We start from the raw sequence: 15773 nt of genomic DNA, 5'->3' as shown, positions 1-15773 counted from the left end.
TCCACGTGAATAGAGAAAACCATTTCTCAGGTCCATAGCTCAGAGTAACATAAATGAAACTGTTAAAAGACATTCACCAAAGGTTTTTGCCAAACAAAAGGCAAAAAAAGAAAAAAAAATTGTTTTCTTGGCCAGACAGTGCCAAGAGTAGAAAATTAAGATTGTTTAAGGTCAAGAAAGAAAACTGCTACCACACTGAAGTGAGTGATGTGACACTAAGGCAGCCCCTTGCCAATGTCACAAGCTCTCATGGCTATGGGAACTCCATCAGTTGGTAGTATGAGCAGGACAGGTGGAAAAAGAAGATGGAAAAGAAGAAGCCACATACCAGCAGTTATGTGGGTAAGACGAAAGGTGAAGTCATTTGAGCTCTCACTTTAACCTTCCAAGGCTATTGGGCCTTGGAACTGTAAGGAAATGAAATGGCTTATTTTGAGTAACTCGTGGCTTTTGAGTTATTAACATATGGATACACTTTTTGTTATTTTTTATTTCAATAGCTGTTGGGTACAAGTGGTTTTTGGGTACATGGGTAAATTGTATAGTGGTAAAGTCTAGGATTTTAGTGCACCTGTCACCTGAGTAGTGTACATTATACTCAATGGATAACTGTTCATCTCTGACCCTCCTCCTATTTCTTTGCTTCTGAGTCTCTAATGTCTGTTACACCACTCCATATGCCTTTGCGTACCCATAGTTTAGCTCCCACTTATAAGTGAGAACATTCAGTATTTGGTTTTCCATTCCTGAGTTACTTCACTTTGGATATTGGCCTCTAGTTTCATCCAAGTTACTGTGAGAGACATTATTTTATTTTTTTTATCGCTGAGTAGTAGTCTATGACATATTTGTACCACATTTTCTTTATGCACTCATTGGTTGACTGATGGGCACTTAGGTTGATTCTATATCTTTGCAATTGTGAATTCTGCTGTGATAAACATACACGTGCAGGTGTCTTTGGATAGAGTGACTTCTTTTCCTTTGGGTAGATACCCAATAGTGGAATTGCTGAATCAAGTGATATGTCTACTTTTAGTTCTTTGAGAACTATCCATACTCTTTTCAATAGGGGTTTACTAATTTACATTCCCACCAGCAGTATCTAAGTGTTCCTCTTTCACCACATCCTTGCCAACAATTATTGTCTTTTGGACTGTTTCATAATGGTCATTCTGGCCAGGATAAGGTAGGGTAAGTGGTTTTGCTTTGCATTTTCCTCATAATTAGTGATGCTGAGCATTTTTTTTTTAGATGTTTGTTGGCCATTTATATATCTTCTTTTGAGAAATGTCTGTTCATGTTATTTGCCTTCTTTTTAATGGGATTATTTCTTTTTCTTTATGACTTGTTTGAGTTCCTTGTAGGTTATGGATATTAGTCCTTTATCGGATGCATAATTTGCAAACATTTTTTTCCATTCTGTAGGTTGTCTGTTTACTCTGATGATTCTATCTTTTGTTGTACAAAAGCTTTTTAGGTTAATTAGGTCCCATTTGTTTTTGTTTTTGCTTCATTTGCCTTTGGAGTCTTAGCCATAAATTCTTTGCCTAGGCCTATGTCCAGAAAAGTATTCCTCTAGAATTTTGATGGCATCAGGTCTTAGATTTAAGTCTTTAGTCCATTTTGAGTTAATTTTTGTATATGATGAGACATAGGGATCCAGTTCCATTCTTCTGCATGTGGCTATCCAATTTTCCCAGCACCATTTATTGAGTAGAGTATCCCTTCCTCAATTTATGTGTTTGCATACCTTGTCAATGGTCAGTTGGTTATAAGCATTTGGTGTTATTTCTGGGTTCTCTATTCTGTTCCATTTGTTTATGTATCTATTTTTACACCAGCAGCATTCTGTTTTGGTTACCATAGCCTTATAGTATCATTGAAAGTCAGGTAATGTGATGCCTACAGATTTATTCTTTTTGCTTAGGATTGCTTTAGCTATTCAGGAGCTTTTTGGTTCCATATGAATTTTACATTTTTTTCTAGTTCTGTGAAACATAATGTTGGCATTTTGATAGGAATTGCAGTAAATTTGTATATTGCTTTGGGCAGTGTGGTGATTTTCATGATATTCTTCCAATGCATGAGCATGGGATGTATTTCCATTTGTTTGTGTCATCTATTATTTCTTTCATCAGTCTTTTTCCATTCTTCTCATAGAGATCTTTCACCTCCTTGGTTAAGTATATTCCTAGGTATTTTGGTTTTTTGTAGCTATTATAAAGTTTTTTGTAGCTATGAGTTCTTGATTTCATTCTCAGTTGGTCGTTCGTGGTATGCAGTGGTGCTAGTGACCTGTGTTCATTGATCTTGTAACCTGAGACCTTTACTAAATTTATTTATCAAATCTAGGAGTCTTTTGGAGGAGTATTTAGGGCTCTCTAGCGATAAGATGATATCATTGGTAAACAGAGATAGTTTGACTTGTCTTTTCCAATTTGGATGCCCTTTATTTTTTTCTCTTGCCTGATTGCTCTGATTTGGACTTCCAATACTGTGTTGCATAGAAGTGGTGAAAGTGGGCATCCTTGTCTTGTTTCAGGTCTTGGGGTATGTTTCAGGTTTTGAGGTATGTTCCTTCTATGCTTAGTTTGTTCAGGGTTTTTATCATAAGGGGATGCTGGATTTTATAAACTGCTTTTTCTGTGAGACACACCTTTTCCCTTTACCTTCTTCCTTCTAGCTTGCAATTTATCTTCCAGCCTTCACACATTTTTTCCATGGCTCCAGTTTCACCAATGTGTTCTCATTTAGGTCCATCAATTTTCTCAGATTAAATCAGTCATATGCCCGCAGAAAATCTGGAACTGCTAAGAAAGCTCTCCTTCCTCTTCCTCACCTGTACTTATGCTAAGTGGGACCAGTCAGTCATCTTGCCTACTATGACCAGCCCAGTTCCATTCCAGTGAGCTCTCCATGGGTTTCCTCTTCTCTCTCCCTTTGATGTCAGCCCCTCTCTAATGTTCTTCTAATGGCTCTGCCTTTTGTCTTTTCTACTCCATTCTTTCCTAAATGTTTCCATCAGATTAGTCTTTCCTGGATGCGCCTTCACTCAGGTCACTCTTCCACTCGAAACTTCTCAATAACTCTTACATATGTTAAGAAACTCTTACATATGTGAGAAAACCTAGTTTGGCCTTCAGCTATGTTGAGGGAGATAATCCGTTGCCTTGGGTCAGGAGAATCTCTCTCTGCCTGTCCTCTCTGAGGACACCAAATGAAAATCCTAACTGTCCTCTGGCCCTGAGGTGTTTTTCTAGCTAGTCACTTGTAATGGCAACAGCAGCCTGACTACCAAGACTGCTTGCTCCTTGAGGGGAAGGGGACTGCCTTACTTATTGCTTGCTACAAAGAGTGCTGAGCCTTTGGCTGTGGATTCCTCAGTGGCACCATAACCCACTGCAGGCGTAGATGTATTTGTGTCCATCGTATCACCCCTTTGGGAAAACGGGACTTTGGATAGAGGAGTGTATTAGTCCCAACTAATAGGATAGATGTATATATGAACGGAAGTTTATTAAGGAGAATTGACTCATATGATCACCAGGTGAAGTCCCACGATAGACCATCTACAAGCTGAGGAGCGAGGAAGCCAGTCTGAGTGGTTTGCCAGGGGCTCTCAGGCCGTCGACCACTTCCCTCAGGAGAAGCCAACAGTGCAGCCTTCAGTCTGTGGCTGAAGGCCTAACAGCCACTGGCAAACTACTGGTGTAAGTCAAGAGTCCAAAAGCTGAAGAACTTGGAGTCTGATGTTCAAGGGCGGGAAGCATCCATCACTGGAGAAAGATGAAAGCTGGAAGACTTAGCAAGTCAGCTTCTTCCACCTTCTTCTGCCTGCTTTTTCTAGTAGTAATGGCAGCCAGTGGTTTGGTGCCCACCCACACTGTGAGTGGGTCTTCCTGAGTGTGGATCTTCCACTCTCAGTCCACTGATTCAAATGTTCATCTCTTCTGGTAACACCTAGAAAAACCCAGATATGCCCAGAAATAATACTTTGTATCCTTCAATCCAATCAAGTTGATACTTAATAGTAACCATCACAGGAGCCACTGGGACTGTGCTGATACTCCTGTTGTTCATTATGCTGTGAGGAATGAACCATCCTGCATGATCTATTGAGTCTTGTTGTCTACTTCTGCCAACTGTGAAGTTTGGCACGCTGACCTGCTTACTTGCTTAGTCTAAGATGGTTGATTCTTTCTGACTAAGTGCTTTTATTTATTTATTTTTGTTTGTTTGTTTGTTTTATAATCTATCATCTACAATTCTTTTTAGTGCTGGATATTTACTGTTTAATGAATCAACCAATCAATCAAACTCATTAAACCAATTTGTTTAATGAATCCTCAGCACCAGCCAAACTAAGCTGGGCTCTTTTCACTTTGAAGCCCAATACCCAATACTTATTCACATCTGCTTATGCCTTTTCCTTCACCTGGAGTTCTCATTTCTCACATCATGCCTTGTCCAAATTCTTCTCTTCCACTAACAACCATCTCTACTGCTACCGGCCATCATAGTCTGAGGTAATTAATCTCTTCTTCCTTTGTTCCTTTGACCTCCCATAGGACATTAAATGCACCTCTCATACAGCAGTGATTATTTTCAGTATTTGTACTTATACATTTAGGCATTTTCAATTATCTTCCAAAACAATAGGAATTTGTTAGATACTTGACATATGTCAGAAAGGGAACTATTTGTAGAAAATGTTGGAAATGCAAAATGAATAAGATATGGTCCCTACCCACATTAACTCTCATTCTGTAGCAAAATAATCTTGAATAAAGTGAATAAGGGTATAAATTATATCACAAGAGTGTTTTACTAAATTCTTATGATAGTACAGCAGGGGCTACAATTCTCCATGAATGGAAGGTCTGAGAAAGCTTTAAGGAAACAGGTACATTTTTTTTCCTGTGTTTGTCACTTATGCCCATGGGCATGGGGCTTGTCTACCTTCCTTACTAGTTTAGTTTTTAAAAGTCTATATTGTGTCATCTTGAATCCCTCACAATAAACCAAAGTATTCATTTATTTAATTAATTTAAATAGTTATTTAATATTGAATATAGGTACATTTATTGATCACTACTAGGTACAAGGCAATAAACTAAGAACTAGGTAACATATATCTTTTTATAAAGGTACTCCTGCTTTAGGGAAATGCAACCTCTTAGCAACTGATGTCTGTAGGGCTATACAGAGAGAATCTCAATCTCCCATGGTGATGTGTACCATCTTTATTTAAGATGTTCAGATTTAACTTAAAAATAAATCATTGCCTTAATATAATTTATTTCAATAGGATTGTCACCTTATTTGTACAGTTTTGTATGACGCATGCTTCTATTCATTTTTAAAGGCTCAGCTCAAATGTTATCTCAAAGTCTTTTTTGATCTCCACACTTAGAATAACTTAACTGTTCCCTGCCGTCTGCTCCTATGGCATTTGTTTGTATCTTTATTATGTCTCTGTGTGTTTAATGCTTTGATTTCCTCTTTAACAGTGAGCTCCTTGAAGGGAAGTGGTTTTTCTCCATTTTACTAGGGCCCCTCAAAGTGATTGGCACTTAGGAAGTACTCATTAAATATTTAATGAATTCATCCAAAGCTGTTCCCCATCTAAACTTCTGACAGCTTGATCAAGCAACTGTGGTCAAACATAATTTAGAAGTGAACTTTAAATGTTATTGTGACTAAGAACCTGCATTTAGAATATGACCTGTCACAAGTCAATAATATGAAGACAGCCCAATAAAAAATAGGCAAAGGTTTAATTAGACACTTTATAATAGAAAATTTATAAGTGATCAGTAAGTCATGAAAAAGGTGGTCAATATCACTACTCACCAAAAAAAATGGAAATAAAGCCATAATAAGATACCATTTCATGACCTTGAGAATGGCTAAAATGAAAAATGGCTGACAAAATCCAGTGTTGGTCAGATGTGGAGCACCTGGAACATGAAAACATTGTTGGTGGGAGTGTAAAATGTTACAACTACTTTTAAAACCAGTTTGTTACTTTCTAAAGCCAAACATATACCACACTTACAATGTAGCCCAGGAATTCCACTCTTAGGTATTTACTTACCCATGAGAAATGAAAAGCTGCGTCCACACAAAGACTTCCTAAATATTCATAGTAGCTTTAATCTTGAAACAATCTAAGTGCCTGTCAACAGGTAATTAAGTAAACAAAATGGGGTATATCCATGCAATGCAATTCTACTCAACATTTAAAAGAAAAGGATACAGATACATGCAATAACATGAATAAAATTCAAGATTGTTTTGCTGAGTAAAAGAAGCCAGACTAAAGATATGACACTCATGTCTAATTCTATTTATATAAAAATCCCAGAAAATGCAAACTCATCTATATTGACACAAAGCAAATGAATGGTTGCCTGAGATGAGATGGAGGTAGAGACAGTTAGAAAAAACCCCCAAGGAAACTTTTGGGGGTGATCACATGTTTGTTATCTTCATTATGGTGATGGTTTTGCTGGTGTGAGTGTGTATGTGTGTGTGTGTGTGTGCATGCGTTTGTGTGTGTGTGGGTATGTGAAACCAATCAAAGTGTACATTTTAAATATCTATAGCTTATTTTCTGTAAATTATGTGGCAATGAGTTATATTTCCAGAAAGCAGGAAAAGTAGTATTAATTTTAAAAAACAAATGCCACCATGTCTCATAAAAACAAAGAAAAATGGAGTGACAAAACACAACCTGAAAAGCATATTTGAAAGTGTCCCTGATAGTTGTCACAATGTTGCCACCCTGAGTACAATCCAAACACAATTGAAGGATGCCTGCCTCCACAAATAGCATTTGGAACTCATTGAGATTGGCTGCATGGCACAGACTATGGGACTAACACAGGAAACACTGGGGAATGTTTAGGGGACTTTTATGTTCAATTCAGATGTTAGATTGAAATAAAGCTCATCTGAGAAATCTCTACAGCACATTTTCCCTAGCCTGAAATTCCTTAATAATGTTGCTGTTAAAGGACAAAGCAAATACTAGTATCATCCTTGTTGGCTAGCAATATTACAATAGGCTTTTACATATAGGAATGATGTTTTGACTGTGAAGCTATGTAAGGGTGAGGAGTGATACAGTGGGATTCTGTCCTCCAGAAGCATAGGGCCTAACAGGAAAACGTGACATAAATACCACCAAGAAAGATGTGGTTTATAAATTATGCACAAGAATCAAGAAAAGATTCACAGACAGTTGAGTGAACAGTCTTCTGCCTTTGTGAGCAGGCTGAACAAAAGCTTCAGAGTTCAGAATTTGGCATTTGGACTTGGGATGGCCAGAAAATTTTACACAATTTAAAATTTTTTAAATTTGGTTTATATAAATTTGATTTATATAAATGTAAATAAAGTATGGCTATGATTTTGGATACAGATACACTCAGATCTTCTCCTCTGAGGCTGTCCATGGTATGAAACTCACACTCTATAGTGAAGAAACCTTTGGCTTAAAGACATTTTAAAGAAAGGAAAAGATTGAAGGTGGGATTGTAGGTGTCTTGAATAAATAGTGTTTATAAAGCACATTTTGGAAACTTTTATCATAGTAGATGACTTTAAGATGCTGTGTGTGTGTGTGTGTGTGTGTGTGTGTGTGTCTGTGTGTGTGTAAGACAGAGAATGGGAAGTAGGGAGAGGGAGATAAAGGCAGAGACAGAGAAAGATAGATACACAAAGACTGACACAGAGAATTGAGCTAGCGAGAGCAAGTGTTCGCATGTATTTAGAACACTTCCATGTGTGTCTTTGGAAAAATGATTCTTTTCCTTCCTCTATCTTTTTGTGTTTTCTTTTTTTACCAAGAACTTTTCCTAAATTTGTCATCTTAGTCATCAAAGATGACATGAAAGAGCCATGCATTAAGTGGCAAGGAGAGTTGACTTACCTGCTGTATTTCTGCGACACCTGTGGAAGAGATCTGTTAGTCTTAACTTGCAGCTGGAGCCCTAACAGTAGTGTCAGTCATCAGGTAGAAGTCAATAATGAAAGAATTTTAAAAGCCTGTCCATATTGCCATGCCACCCAGATTCCTTAAGTGCCATGAGAAGCAAAACTCTGACAGGGATTTTTTTGTTTTTGTTTTTTACTTTAATCAACTTGGGAATGATGTGGCTTCACTGAATCTATGAAAAGAAAGAAAAGGAAAAGAGACAATGAAATCCTTGTCCTTTTGTATGTTTGGAGAGCTCTTTGTGGCTACTAATATGGGATTTGTTTCAACATAAAAACTGGTTAAGGAAGTGGGAAGAAGGGGGAGGAGTTCTTGGGAACAGAGGATAGAAATAGATTTCATAAAATGTCTTGTGTCTTGGGACCCCTAGCCAGTCCTGAGTGACAGGGCACGGCCATCCTGGAGACAAAAATATTAATATTTGTGCTCCCAGGAACGGATACAAATATATGACCAGACCTTTTTCTTTTCTGTGGCTTTTATTTGTTCAGAATCAGTTCCTTATGTATTTTTTCTTATGTAACTTGGTGTTTTCATCTCCCCAGGTTTCTTTACCTCTTGGGTAGCATATACCTGAGGGCTGAATTTAGACCACTGGGTTCAGGTTCTAGGTTCACCACTTACTACATGTGGGAGTGTAAACAAGTTATTTAAATTCTCTGCATCCCAATTTTCTCATTCATAAAAGTGAGAAAAGGAATAATAATAATTGCATAGGAATTTGGAAAGAATCTGTCATGGTAGTACCTGTGCATTGGAAATGCTTGATAGCTGTTAGTCTTTTATGGTTTTTATTTCTCAGCCTCAGCGGTCTGCCTTTTCCTCTGCTTCCTGCACCAGATGGACATCCTCAGAATAGTATTCACTAACCCACAGCTTGGTTAAGTAAGGACTCAGGGAAAGCTGGGTCCTGCTAATTGTCTTGGGTCTGGTTACTCAAATGTAGATTCTCAACATAGCAGTCTGGTAAGAACAAACATTTCCAGACCACCTGTTTGTCTAAGTATATGCCACAGCCCTGGGAGCAGAAAATGAGGAGGAGGAAGAAAAGAAATAGGAAAAGGCAGAAATAAACATATTCTCTTTTGAGGCTGCAATAAATGAAAGCATTCAGAAATTATTAATTGAGAAACCAGAGTAGAGTCCCTGTGAATTACAGATATTGGTATTAGAAGCAACACAGTATGAACACAATAACGTAAAACTCAGTAAGCAAACAGAAGTTACGAGAAAGGGAAAATTTAAATGGGGAAGGAAAATACATCAAAACATCAACAGCTGTTATCTTTAGGTAAAGAGATTGCGATATATTTGTTTATATCTATGTCTGCATCGTGGTACTTTAAGGCCAGAGGCGTCTTAGCAAGTAACATTGACTATTCATCTGTGGACGGACATTTGGGTTGTTTCCAGATCTTGCCTATTGCAAATAATGCTACAATACACATGAAAGTATAGATGTCTCTTCAAGATCCTGATCTCAATTCTTTTGAAGATATACCCAGGGGTGAGAATGCTGGATCATATGGTAGTTCAATTTTTAATTTTTTAAAGAACCTCACCAACACTGTGTATCCTTTTGTTTATAATAGCCATCCTAACTGGTGTGAGGTGATATCTCATTTTTGATATGCAAATGGATAAACAAAATGTCATACATATATACACAGTAATAATATTCACTCTCATAAAGGAAGAAAATCCTGTGTTTTGTACCCTTCAACATGGATGGATCTGGATGACTTATTAAGTGAAATAAGTCTGTCACAGAAGGATAAATATTGCATGATTCCTCTTATATGAGATATCTAAAATATTCAAAGGTATAGAAGTAGACAACAGGATGGTGGTTAACAGGGTATGGTAGAGGGGAATATGGGGAGTCATAGTTCCATGAGTATGAAGTTATGGTTGTACAGGAGGAGTAAGCTCCAGAGACTGGCTGTACAACATAGTGCCTGTGGTTAACAATAAGGGTGTTGTATATTTAACATTTTGTTAAGAAGGTAGATCTCATGTTGTGTTCTTACCACAAAAAAAACAGAACAGAGGGACATAAGGAAACTTTTGGAGGTGATAGATATGTTTATTACTTGGACTGTGGTGATAGCAACACAAGTATATACATATGTCCAAACTTGCCAAATTGTATACATCAATTATCTGTAGTTTTTCTGTACTGATTATCCTTCAGTAAAACTGGGGTGTGGGAAGAAAAAGCAACACTTTGAGAGCCTTGGTTTTAAAACAAACTAGAATGTATAATGTTTTCATGATGTTTTGACCTCCAAGAGATGCCACATTTCTTTCAGGGAGAAAAGATGAGTGCTTTGGGGCTCCAGAAATCTTGGTATTAAAGGAGCAGACTGCAGAAAATCACAGATATAAAACAATGACACAAATATTTGTCTAACACTTTGAGCTCTTCCTTGTAATTTATCTCATTTGATCCTGGGAATAACCCTCTGAGGTAGGCAATATGGCAAGATAATTTACTGACATTTATTTCAATGAATGGGTTTATTGATCCCTTCACTTATCCATTCAGTGAATTAGTATTTATGAACTCTTGCTATGTGCTGGGAATTTTGACTAGCACTAAGGATAATAATAGGATAAATGGGGCAGAGTTGTAGTTGGGAGAGACGAACAGTAAACTGATAAATAGGTCCACAAGATAGTTGCAGATGCTAGAGGAAATACACAGGATCTAGAAAGACTTTTAAAAATAGGATTGCCTGAAAAGACCTTTCTGAGGAAGAGATGGTTGAGCTGGGACTCAAGTTATCGAAAAGAGCCAAGCTGTTCACAGAGTTGGAGAAGGAATGTTTGAGAAAAAACAACCAGAAGCATAAAGTCCCTGAGGCAGGAAGGAGTTGGAGCGGCGTCAGGAGCAGGAAAGATGGTACTGTGGCTTGATAAATGTGAGGTAGGGGCAGGAGAAACAGAAAATGCTTCTCCCCCAGGCTTACCGAACAAACATTAGTGAGGTCCTTGGTACCTCCTTGCCTAGGGAAATCTTGTAAAAACTGATGGAAATGTAAGACTCTCACGGTCTTTTAGAAAAGCTTTAGCTTACTGTAGAATGTGATAAAGCTGGAAGGCTGGGTGGTAAGAGAGGGAAAAGTGCCTCTCCTTGGTTGTTGATTGACTGATAGATAGATTGAGTTTCCAGAGACTGGGAAGTAAACAAAGGTTAACAGTTTCAGAGGTTGGCGGGACACCCATTCATTGGATGTATCCTGGGGAGGTGGGATGATTTCCAGTGGGAATAGTTATATGGCCACCTGTGGAGGCCAAATGCAGGCCACAGGGGATTGCAGTTAACTCAAAGGTTCTGAGTCATGCCATGGAGAAGTCACTTGGACCACCAGACCCAAAGGGACCATTCAAGGTGAGTTAAGAGGCACTCAGAAGCTACTCAGGTAAACCAATGACCAGCGAGCCTCCCCGTTCCTCAATCTTTTGACATGGAGGAAGATGCCAGGAACTTGGCCCAGCTCCTGAGGGTTAAGGAAGGAAAGGTAGGAAATAATGACAAAAACTGACAATGTGTGAAACAGAGTGTAGGGGCAGAAATAAGTTAGTTGCTGGTTATTTTCTGCTTGTCCCACCCCTAGATCCTCTATGCTCTTATCTTTCCTGCTCTATGCCTGGAAGGCCAACCCCTGTGGTATTTATCTCCATTTTCTCTTGACCTCTGACTTATACTTGGATTCAGCCAATAGAAGACACTGGCAGATGCAGGAGGGTAAGAGAATGGATTCAGCTAATGGGAGACACTGGCAGATAAATATGGGAGGGTAGGAGGAGCAGGACTTCAGGTATTTACTGTCCTAGCTCCCTTTCTCTTGGTCATTGTTTCTGGTAGTGCCTGTGTTCCTGGGGTCACAGCTCCTGGTTATCAGCCCTGCTTTTAGGGCTCTAGCTCTCCCACTGATGCTGGTAACATTTCTTCTGCCCTCTGTCCAGAGAGGCTTAGGAGAGGTCATAGATTGTTGCTTTTGCTAAGCCTTGTGTAGCTCTCCTTTATTTGTTTCCTTAACTCTGCCCATGTCTGTAAATAGCCCTTTCATCAAATCTCTTCAAATAAATAAATACATTGGAGTGGGCCATCTAGTTCTTGCAGAGACTCTCATGGACTGAAAGAAAATTAAGTGATAGCTCTTACAAACTCAAGTCTGTAGAATGAAATCCATGCCTTACATGTTAAGATGGGAATTATTCTTCCTTATTTTACAGATGGAGAAAGGTTTAGTGAGTTGTCCAAGGCACACAGCTGATAAGTGTCACAGCCAGGACTTTAACTCAGTAATTCTGACTTGGTGTTTCTTTCTATATACCAAACATATTAGAGCTAAGAAAAACATAATGTTTCTCACCACATACAAATTAGGATAGGGTAAAGTACTTGCTAATCATCAAGGTACAGACCCTTAAGAGGCAAGATTGACATCCAAAGAGAAAACGCATTTATTCACACAGGAAGAGTTTCCAGTTGGGAGCTTTCCAAATCCTGCAATGTTAAGTAGCTCCCTGGTTGTCAGCAGAGTGGACATCCATGGTCAATGCCACCATGGCTTATAGGCAGGAGCAGGAGAAATGGGCTCTAGCCCTACCAAGTTCAATGTGGCTTCTCCAGTTCAAGTTTTAATAGCTGTCAATTAAGTGTTGCAGACAAGCCTACCCTTTCCTTTACTAGTTGACCTATTAAAGAAATGTGCAAAGACTTTTAAAAGTTTTGTTTTGTTTTCCTTGCAGACAGAATAGCCCCAGTGATCCTAAACTGTGTACCCACAGGTCTTTTAGTTATGTGCACAGTGTTTTTAAAGGTGAAGTTACTGGGTTTTGCATTTAGTTTGAAACCATGCCACCCATTTAATCCCTACTGCCTCACATTTCGTGCTGTCACTCCTGTATTTGAAGGCCATGCTCTTTGCAGTCATTTCAATTTGGGGGCCTTGATCTAAACCCACACCAGAGAGATAATATTTTCTCCATTAGCAAATGGTCATCATTATGCTGAGAGTCATTAGATTTTGCTTTTTCTTGCTATTCTTGGAGCTTGTCTGCAAAAGGCCTAGAATTAGGCTTTTCCTTATCATTTAAAAGTTTTATTCAAGTATAATTTATAGGCAGAAAAGCGAAAAATGCTGTGTGCAGCCAAAGTTTCACCAAGTGAACACATCAGTTTAAACACTACAATATCAAAAAGTTGGGCCTACCTGCACCTTAGTGGTTTCCTTTTTAACCCTTCCCAGTCATTCCATTCTTCCACAAAAGTAACCACACTTCCTGGGGTCTATGACTATTGTGGATTTACCTGTTTGGGGATGTTATATAAATGGAATCACATAATATGATTTTGTGTCTGGTTTCCTTTGCCCAGTATTATGTTTGTGAGTTTTATTCATATTTTTAGTGTAGCTAATCCATTCTCATTACAATATAGTATTAGTTGCATGATTTTATCAAAAGATAAAAGATTTTATCAAAAGTATTGATGGACCATTTGTGTTTGTTTTTCTGCTATTACAAATAATGCTGCAAGGAAAATTCAACAAATTTTGGTGCACATGCAAACATATTTTTGTGGTATATCTACCCAGAACTGGAATGGCTAGGCCAAATAATATGCGTATGTTCAACTTTGGTAGATAAAACTAGCTGCCAAAGAATGTATTTAAATCTCCTTAAATAGCATATGAAAGTTATAATTTCTCAAAACCTTTGCCAACACTTGGTTTTGTTAGTCTTTTTAGGTTTAACCATTCAGATGTACATTTAATTTTTATCTCCCTGATGACTAATGAAGCTCAACATCTTTCTCTGTTTTTTGGCTATTTGGTATCTTCTTTGGCAAAGAGCCTGTTCAATTCTTTTCCTATGTTTTTCTACTGTGTTATCCATATTTTCTTACTGATTTGTAAAATTCTTTATTCTGAATGAATGTTTTATTAGTTACAGATAAAGTACATATCTCCACAGTGGAGGCTTGCCTTTTACTCTCTCCATGATTTGTTTAATGGATACTTTCAATTATTTTAATTATCTCTATTTTTGTGTGCATTTTCATCCTTTAGACATTACATTTTTCATTTTCTGCACATCTAAGACAATGGGGCTAATTATATTTGTAAAACCCCTCAAAATTTAGCACAAATAAACAACCTGGGGGTCTTCACTAAATCCAGGTAGATTAGAATTGAATTAAATTGTAGGGCACTAAGCTGGTAAATTGGTTGGGGTGGAAAAAAATACCTCACACATTTGGTGTCAGAAGTGGTATTGAGAATATAAATAGATCATAGTAATGTTGTAATTGAGTTTTCTTTTTAGAGGAGAACCCCTGACTTTAGAAATACATGCTGAAATGTATATAGATAAAATTGTATGATGTTGTTGAGGATTTGCTTCAAAATAGCCCAGAGTACAATAATACTGGACATAGTAGATAATTGTTGAAGTTGGTGATAGCTACAGAGATTTTTTATACTATTATCTTTACTTTTCTAGATGAAAAGTTAAGAGAAATTACAGGTATTTGTTCTAGCTAGCTCTTTCAAGGAATTTTTCTATGAAGGGAAGAGGAATATAAGATATTATCTGGAGAGAACTATAGGATCAAAGAAAATCATTTTGTCTTGTGTTAAATATATTACCTCCCATGCTAAACCATCTTTGTAAGGTATTTGGGAATACTCCAGTAGAGAGGGAAAATTTGATATGCTAGAGAGAAAAAAGATAATCTTTTTGTGGCAGCAAAAGTAGGAAGAATATTCCAAAAGACAGCATTACATGGGCAAAGGTTTTAGGACAGCAATGAGCTTAGAATATTCTAAGAGCAAGCAGAAGACTAGAGGGCTTGTAGTGAAGTGACTAAGAGGAGGCTGGGCAGCAGGGCCAGATCTTTCAGGGCCTCCAAGGCCATTGTAACAAGTTTGGGTATTATTTTACTGGTAATGGAAAGCCAGTGGATGAATTTAAATAGTTAAACTTTAAATTGGTCTGGCATGCTATGTGGAATAGACTTGCTTGTAGCAAGGTAAGTGAGTGTGTGTATGTGCGTGTGTGTGTGTGTGTGTGTGTGTGTTTTGAGGCATGAGGCAAGTGTGGAGGCAGGAGGAGAAGTTTGGAGACTATTTCAGTATTCCAGATGAGAGATAATCATGGCTTAGACTGAGATTGTTGAAGTGAAATATTATGAGTTAAAGTATATTCCCTCAAAAAAAAAAAAAAAAGTATGTTGAGATCCTAATCCTTGGTACAGACTGTGGCTTTGTTTGGAAACAGGATCATTGAAGAAATGATTAGTTAAGATGAGGCTATACTGGAGTAGGTAGGGATCTTAATTCAAGATGACTAGTGTCTTTGTCAGAAGACAGCCATATGAAGACAGAAACACACAGGAAGAATACCATGTAAAGACAGAGAGTTGGAGCAATGCATCCACAAGCCATGAAATTCCAAGGAGTGCAGGCAACTCACCAGAAGATGAGGAGATGACAGGAAAAATTTCTCTATAGATTTTAGAGGCGGCATGATCTTGCTAGTGTTTTATTTTGAATTTCTAGCCTTCAAAATTGAGAGACAATAAATTTTAGTTGCTTAAGTCATCCAGTTTGTGGTGTTTTGTTATGGCAGCCTTAGCAAACTAATATGGAGATAGTGAGAAGTGGCCACACATTTTGAAGAAAAATACATAGTAAATATAGTATATTACTAATGTAGATTATAACTTATAATTATTAATATTAATTTATTATAA

Source organism: Rhinopithecus bieti, unplaced genomic scaffold (genome assembly GCF_001698545.2).
Source record: "Rhinopithecus bieti isolate Rb0 unplaced genomic scaffold, ASM169854v2 scaffold_641, whole genome shotgun sequence".
In the NCBI taxonomy this organism is placed as follows: Eukaryota; Metazoa; Chordata; class Mammalia; order Primates; family Cercopithecidae; genus Rhinopithecus; species Rhinopithecus bieti.
Note: the sequence above shows the minus strand (reverse complement) of the source record.